General features: G+C 42.0%; 1 non-coding gene across 1 annotated transcript; it reads left to right on the top strand.

Moving 5' to 3' along the window:
* The first annotated feature begins 5,008 nt into the window (after positions 1-5,008).
* LOC115488953 lies at positions 5,009-5,157 on the top strand. Its single transcript, XR_003952679.1, has one exon. It is a non-coding gene; the product is annotated as a small nucleolar RNA SNORA48 (small nucleolar RNA).
* Positions 5,158-6,255: the final 1,098 nt, after the last annotated feature.

Raw genomic sequence — 6,255 nt, 5'->3', positions numbered from 1 at the left:
TCAGTTCCTGTCTCTAGGTTCCTGCCTTGATTTCCTGTCTTAATTTTCCTCAAAGATAGACTGCAGCATTTCCTGATTTCTCTTGAGGATGAACCATAAGCCATTTCTTCTCCAAGTTGCTTTTGGTCATGGTCTTTATAACACCAGTGGAAAGCAAACCACGACCACCATGTTTTGGCTGGTCAGGTTGTTCACAGTCATTAATTCCCTAAAGTGGTGACACCGACTCACATATTCTGTTTTTTCATTACCACATACAAACTATTTGTATGAAAGCCATGCTTGTAATGTTTGCAGGGTATCTTTTCGGCTATAGTCTTCATTGTAGGAAAATACAGCTGTTAACAATTTTTCATACAAATATCTGAATAAATTTTACAAATAACTAGAAGTCATTCAACAAAACACATTCATTTCTGTAGTTTTATATTTTAGTATTTTAAGTAATCTTATAAATCACTTGGAAATATATTACAGATCAGAAAATGTTGGCCTTCCTCATTATTTGAGAATCAATTAATTAAAACTTGAAATACACTGATATTCTTTCTATGAGTTCTGATTATACAGCAATATTTTTAATGGCTTCACTTTTGTGGCTTATTTATTTCTAATCACTGAATTTTTTTATTTTTGAGATTATTATATAATTTCACCATTTCCCATTTCCCTGTCTTCCTTCCAAACCCTACCATGTACCCTTTGCTCTTCTTTCATATTCATGGCCTCTTATTATTTAGTTGTGTCTTTTGGTGTGTATGTGTGTGTGTACTCCCAAATATATAAATACAATCTGTTCATTCCATACAATGTTCCTTGTATGCTTGTGTTTTCAGAGCTGGTCCTACTTTAACTTTGCACTAAGTGCATCAGACACTCACAGCACTTGTCTGTACACTATACCCTGTGATACCTAGTACAAATACCAGCTATCTGAGCTGTGAGCTACCCAGATAAATAGGCCTGTGAACGGATGCAGAAGACTGGAGACACCACTCCCTGTCCCTTTAATTCTCAAGTCTTGGGTGCCCTGTAGTTCTAATTTGTTACTTTCTAACAGTTTGCCTGTAGCCCCCCCCCACACACACACACACATACACCCTTCACTGTTCGAATTCAATTACATGGTGGGAATAGAGGATTCACCATTTATACTTACTCCAGACAACCATAATGTCAGAAATTAGTCCTACCAAATGACAGATAAAAATCTTAACTTTGAAAGTCATGAAGATAATGATCCTGTGAAATATGATTAAGAAAAAAATATAATTTAATTGCATTGAATTTATTTTAGAGTAAGAGAAGCATTGCTTTCAGTTTATTGTATTTTAATGTCTCCTTTTTGATAGCCTATACCTCTAAGAAATTATAATTATTAAGTTTTAAACTGTCCAAAAATTCTCACAAAGAAATAGAAAAATCTTCCATTTTCCTAATGTCATTTGTCCCTAGTGTTTCAGAAATTAGCAGTCTTATCTTCCCATTTCTAATTTTAAAAAGAACATTTATATTGTAAGTGGTCAAGCAAATGCTAAATTACAATGGCATATAATACAGCAATAAACTTAAAGCTATATCTTTTCTATATCTTTTATAGTCTTAAAAATAATTGCATGTGCACTGGCAGAGGTGGCTGAGATAAAATGAAATAGGACAAGCTGTGTGCTGTGTGCTCAAAGGTTGAAAAAGGACTGTGATGGGCTCAGGTTGCAGCATTAACCATAAGGCACTTCCTGCTCTACTCAGGCAGAATGCTGTGCACTCATGATTTGGGGAAGTGACTTTTCCATTCAAAATCCTCTCCAGTGACTAAATGGAAATTTAGACTTCCTTCCTTACCAGTTAACCTAAAAAAAAAATATGTATTTATTATATGTAAGTACACTGTAGCTGTCTTCAGACATTCCAGAAGAGGGCATCAGATCTCCTTACAAGTGGTTGTGAGCCACCATGTGGTTGCTGGGATTTGAACTCAGGACCTTCAGAAGAGCAGTCAGTGCTCTTAACCACAGAGTTAACTTCCGTACCACTGAAGTAATAGAGCCTAGCATTTAAAAGGCTCCAGACGAAGAAATAGGTAATGAATGAGATTATACCCAGATGTATTTCTTGGGTCTTCTGAAGTCTTACTTTTGTTTTAGAAAGCCAAATGCCATCTATTGAAATTGGAAAGGACTACACACACACACACACACACACACACACACACACACACTACACACTTGAAAATGTCATGGTGTCATGAAGTGAGGGACCAGTAAAAATGGGCAAAGAACTAAGAAAACATCTTTGCTTGATATTTGTTCTTCACACCAACCCCTTGTATCCCAGTCTCTAAAAGGCTTTAAGCATAGGCCTGCTTCCAGCTTACTTTCACCCATGTCTGGAGGGAGGGAGGGTTGTAAGGAAAAGCCAGCTTTCATTTAAAGCTGAGTGTCCTGTGGGGAGGGAGGAGTTGCTAACTTAATGTGGTGCCTCCATTGGGAAATCAGATGCAGAGGGGGAGGGCTGGTAATGCAAGGGACTGTGTTGTCAGGTATGCAAAGCCATTAGGCTCAGATCCTGGCTGTAAATGAAAATGTCTGCAGAGTAGGGATATGATCAACTTTTGAAGAACATTGAGGAGATGGGAAAAGAGACCCAAGTCCAAATATGGCACATGGGAAAGTGTTAACACCAAGTCTGTGGAACAGGGCAGGTGATTCAACACAGAGCCTCTTGCCATATAATCTGTATTTTGGTGAATGGCTCAAGATAAGTTTTTTTGCAGTCATGTAGATATGTTATAGAATTTATGAGCTTTCAAATATGTTCAGTCTCCAAATGGCAATACACCGTGCATGGTATTAATAAAGCATGTATACCAATTTGATCAAGAAGAAGGAAAAGATGAATTTGTGAGTGTTTTTAGAACAGCTTAGATGATGGAGGCAGTACTTAACACAGGTTATATAAGCCACGGCGCTTCAGAAAAACTAAAGCCTTCTCCCTCCATTTACTGTCTCCCTTGCATGAGCACACACACACACACACACACACACACACACACACACACAGACACACACGTAGCACGCTCATCCATTTCCTCTTTTATCTTCAATTCTCTTCTAAATAAGCAGACTTCCCAGGCTTAGACTTAGTGCCAGAAGGAACCGCTTTCATTTGCTGATTGAGATCTGGCTCAATAGCTAATGTTTCCTGCTGGGTCCTTACAGAGGGTGCATTCATATTTTATTCTAATTTATTCATTATCAAACATCAAACCTTTAGAAGATAAACCAAAGAGCTGGCGCACAATACCGGGAGAGTTGCCGGTCGGTCGGTCATTTTTCATCTTCAGTCTCAGATGAAAGAACTGTTTGGGAGCGCTGTGACCTCGACTCCTACTGCATCCAGGTAATTGGGTGCAGGTTGGGGGCGTAGGGGGCAAGCTAAGCCAAATGGACCTTCTGCACTCACGGATGCACACAATATGCCCAACATCAAAAGTATCTAATGAGAATTTGAAAATCTGTGGTATTAGAGTAGTTGACCTAATCTTGTAATTAAGTATCAAAACTTCCCAAGCTTTTTTTTCCCCTAAACATTTGCAAGTTATGTAGAACTGTAGATGCAAGCCAAAAGGCTTTAGTCATGCCTTCTGGAAGGAAAGCTTTAATGAAGCTCTGAACAAGGAGCAGAATATCAAAGAGTCCAGCTTCTGTGCTAACTTCATACAAATTAATAAGCCACAGATTTATTTGTAAGTAGTACAATTCCTCCTTCCAGGGTGCTTGAGAAAGTGACCAAACATCATATGAAAAGTTGCTCTATAAAATGCTCAGTGTCTGTATTCGTCAGCATATTTTTAATAATACGAACTCAATGCGTTAAGTCAGCATTAAAATAGTAACAACAGCTAGATCATACCTGAGAACCAGAGACTCTGGCGATTGCTTGGTCCTTGAGGCTGTCTGCTTCAAAAGTTGAGGTAGTCCCATAATAGCTGTCTCTCACTGGGAGGAGGGGAATGACAACTGCTAGTGACTCAGTTCACAATGCAGGGTGCTTCCCGAGTCTCAGTTGGACACTGGATGCCTAGGAGGTTCCTGGAGAACTGCTGGTCAGTAGGTTCACGATAACAGCTTGGAAGTGCTGGTTCTACTATCCGTGAAGGAATTCAGTTCACAGTAGCAGCAGCAGCAACAACAACAACAACCACAGGGTAAATCAAACCAACTCACTCGGTGGGAAGAGGGAAGGCCAAGCAAGCAAAAGACAAGATCTTCCATCTACTGTCGATTTTTATCTGGACTGCTACCAGAAGGTCCCTCCCATAATCAGGATGGGTCTTCTCTCCTCAATTAAAGCAACCAAGCCATCTTTTCCCTACTCCAGTGACTCCAATTAGAGGCAAGGCAACATTAAAACCAACCATGATGGTATATTTCAGGTGTTTAGCATGCTATTGTTACTTGGCAAATACCAATAATACATTTGCACTCGGAAGACAGGAGACAGAATGGCAATGTCCTCCATGATCTGGTGTCCTGTAAACCTAGCTACAGACTTGTAATGAGGTGAGAAAAACACAGTAACCTGAAAAGGCAGTTTCCTCTACAATCCTTAAAATCCCAGCACTGGAAGTATAATTTGGTTTTAGTCGAATTATGACAAAGCTATCATGACACACAAATGAAACTCAGCTGCCCTTCCAGTTGGCCCTGGTGGGGACTCCAGTGGTGTAATAGATAAATATGTAGTCCTAACATGACAATTGACCATGGTAAATGTCAGCAGGCAGCCATTACAAAGAAAGAAATGTCAGAGTCCCTGTGGTCAGAGCAGAGAGATCTTCAGACTATCGCTGGATGAGTTTACCCATAATGCCTTACTACTGTTGTTACCAGTGATGATGTGGCTATTCCTAGCAATCACCCAAATCCAGACACACTACTGAGGTCCTTTCATCTTTTTTCATGTTCTGGCTTTCTTAGCCACTCTCAATGTACAAAGAACAGTGTCTTAACCCTGGAAATGGGCAAAGAGACACCCTGTTGCTGATGTTGTTCTTATATCAGTCAGGGGCAGAGCAGATGGCAGTCCTTTGTTCATCCTAGCTGGATGCCTGGCTTGGTGGCCGGTGGATTGTAAAGGCATACCATAGACATCTGCACACTGACATGCCACACAGCACAGATGGAGGACATAACCCAGGGACCTGTCAGCCGCACGGCCAACCTGCAGTTGAAGCCACCACAGTGTGTGAGTATGTAGTGATCAGATAGGAGAGAAAGAGAAGTGGAGCGGCTTGAGCAATCTGAAGAGAGGTGGGACTGGAGACTTGAGTGGGGAGGAGCAGCCTGCTGTGAGCAGCCAGCCCTGTCACCTGGAGCACTGTGTGGTCCCAGCCCAAGCTGCCACTGAGGGTCATGTCTGAGTCTGGCTACTTGGTGGTGGGGGTTGGTGTTGATGTCCACGGCTCACATTACCACTAGAGAACATGGGGATGTCCCTGGTGGGAACAGTCACCAGAGACAATCTGGATGTCCAGGAGCTATGTAGGACTGTCCCCACCCCTCACTGGGTGTGTTGCTCTAGAGAGCTAATTCCATCTTTTAGCCCTGCCAGCAGTTAAGAGAGAAGGCCTTTTGTTTCACCCAGCCAACACAGTAGAGCTGGCTATGACAAAGGTACTGATGAGCCATCCCCAAGGGTGTGAGAGCAGGAGAGCTGGCCAAGAACCTCACATGCTGAAGCATTTGGATGATGGACCCCAGGGCCAGTATAGTAGAGATGGCTCTGGAGGCATGGGTGCAGGTGAGCCAGCCCTGAGGGCAGGAAGGCTGACTGTGCCTCCTGCCAATGGTGGCAACGGATAGCCTAACCAGCACTCAGCCTGGTGGGATAAAAGAGAGCCTGTGGGTGAACTAGGTCTGCCACCACCAAGATCCAGATACAAGGCTCTGAGATAGCCCACCCCAAAATCTATATCAACTAAGAATGGTTGGGACTGTGAAATAGGACCAGTCCTATTTTCCCAAAATTGTAGAATCTCCATGACACAGGACAAGAAGATAACTGAGAGGAGTCGAGTCATGGTGAGGATTCAATACTGATGGTATCACAGAAGCCAGAGACCTGGAACCAGACCAATGACTCATTGCAAGGAACATTTGCAAGCGAAGGTGTGAACAGAGGGATATACTGTGGGACACACTGACACACTGCAGGTTCCATGATGAGATAGTTTTTATGGTTTGTTGTTGTTGT

This window comes from Mus musculus, chromosome 18 (assembly GCF_000001635.26).
Source record: "Mus musculus strain C57BL/6J chromosome 18, GRCm38.p6 C57BL/6J".
Lineage (NCBI taxonomy): Eukaryota > Metazoa > Chordata > Mammalia > Rodentia > Muridae > Mus > Mus musculus.
The sequence above is the reverse complement of the archived record's forward strand: the minus strand, read 5'-3'. Positions and strand labels throughout refer to the sequence as shown.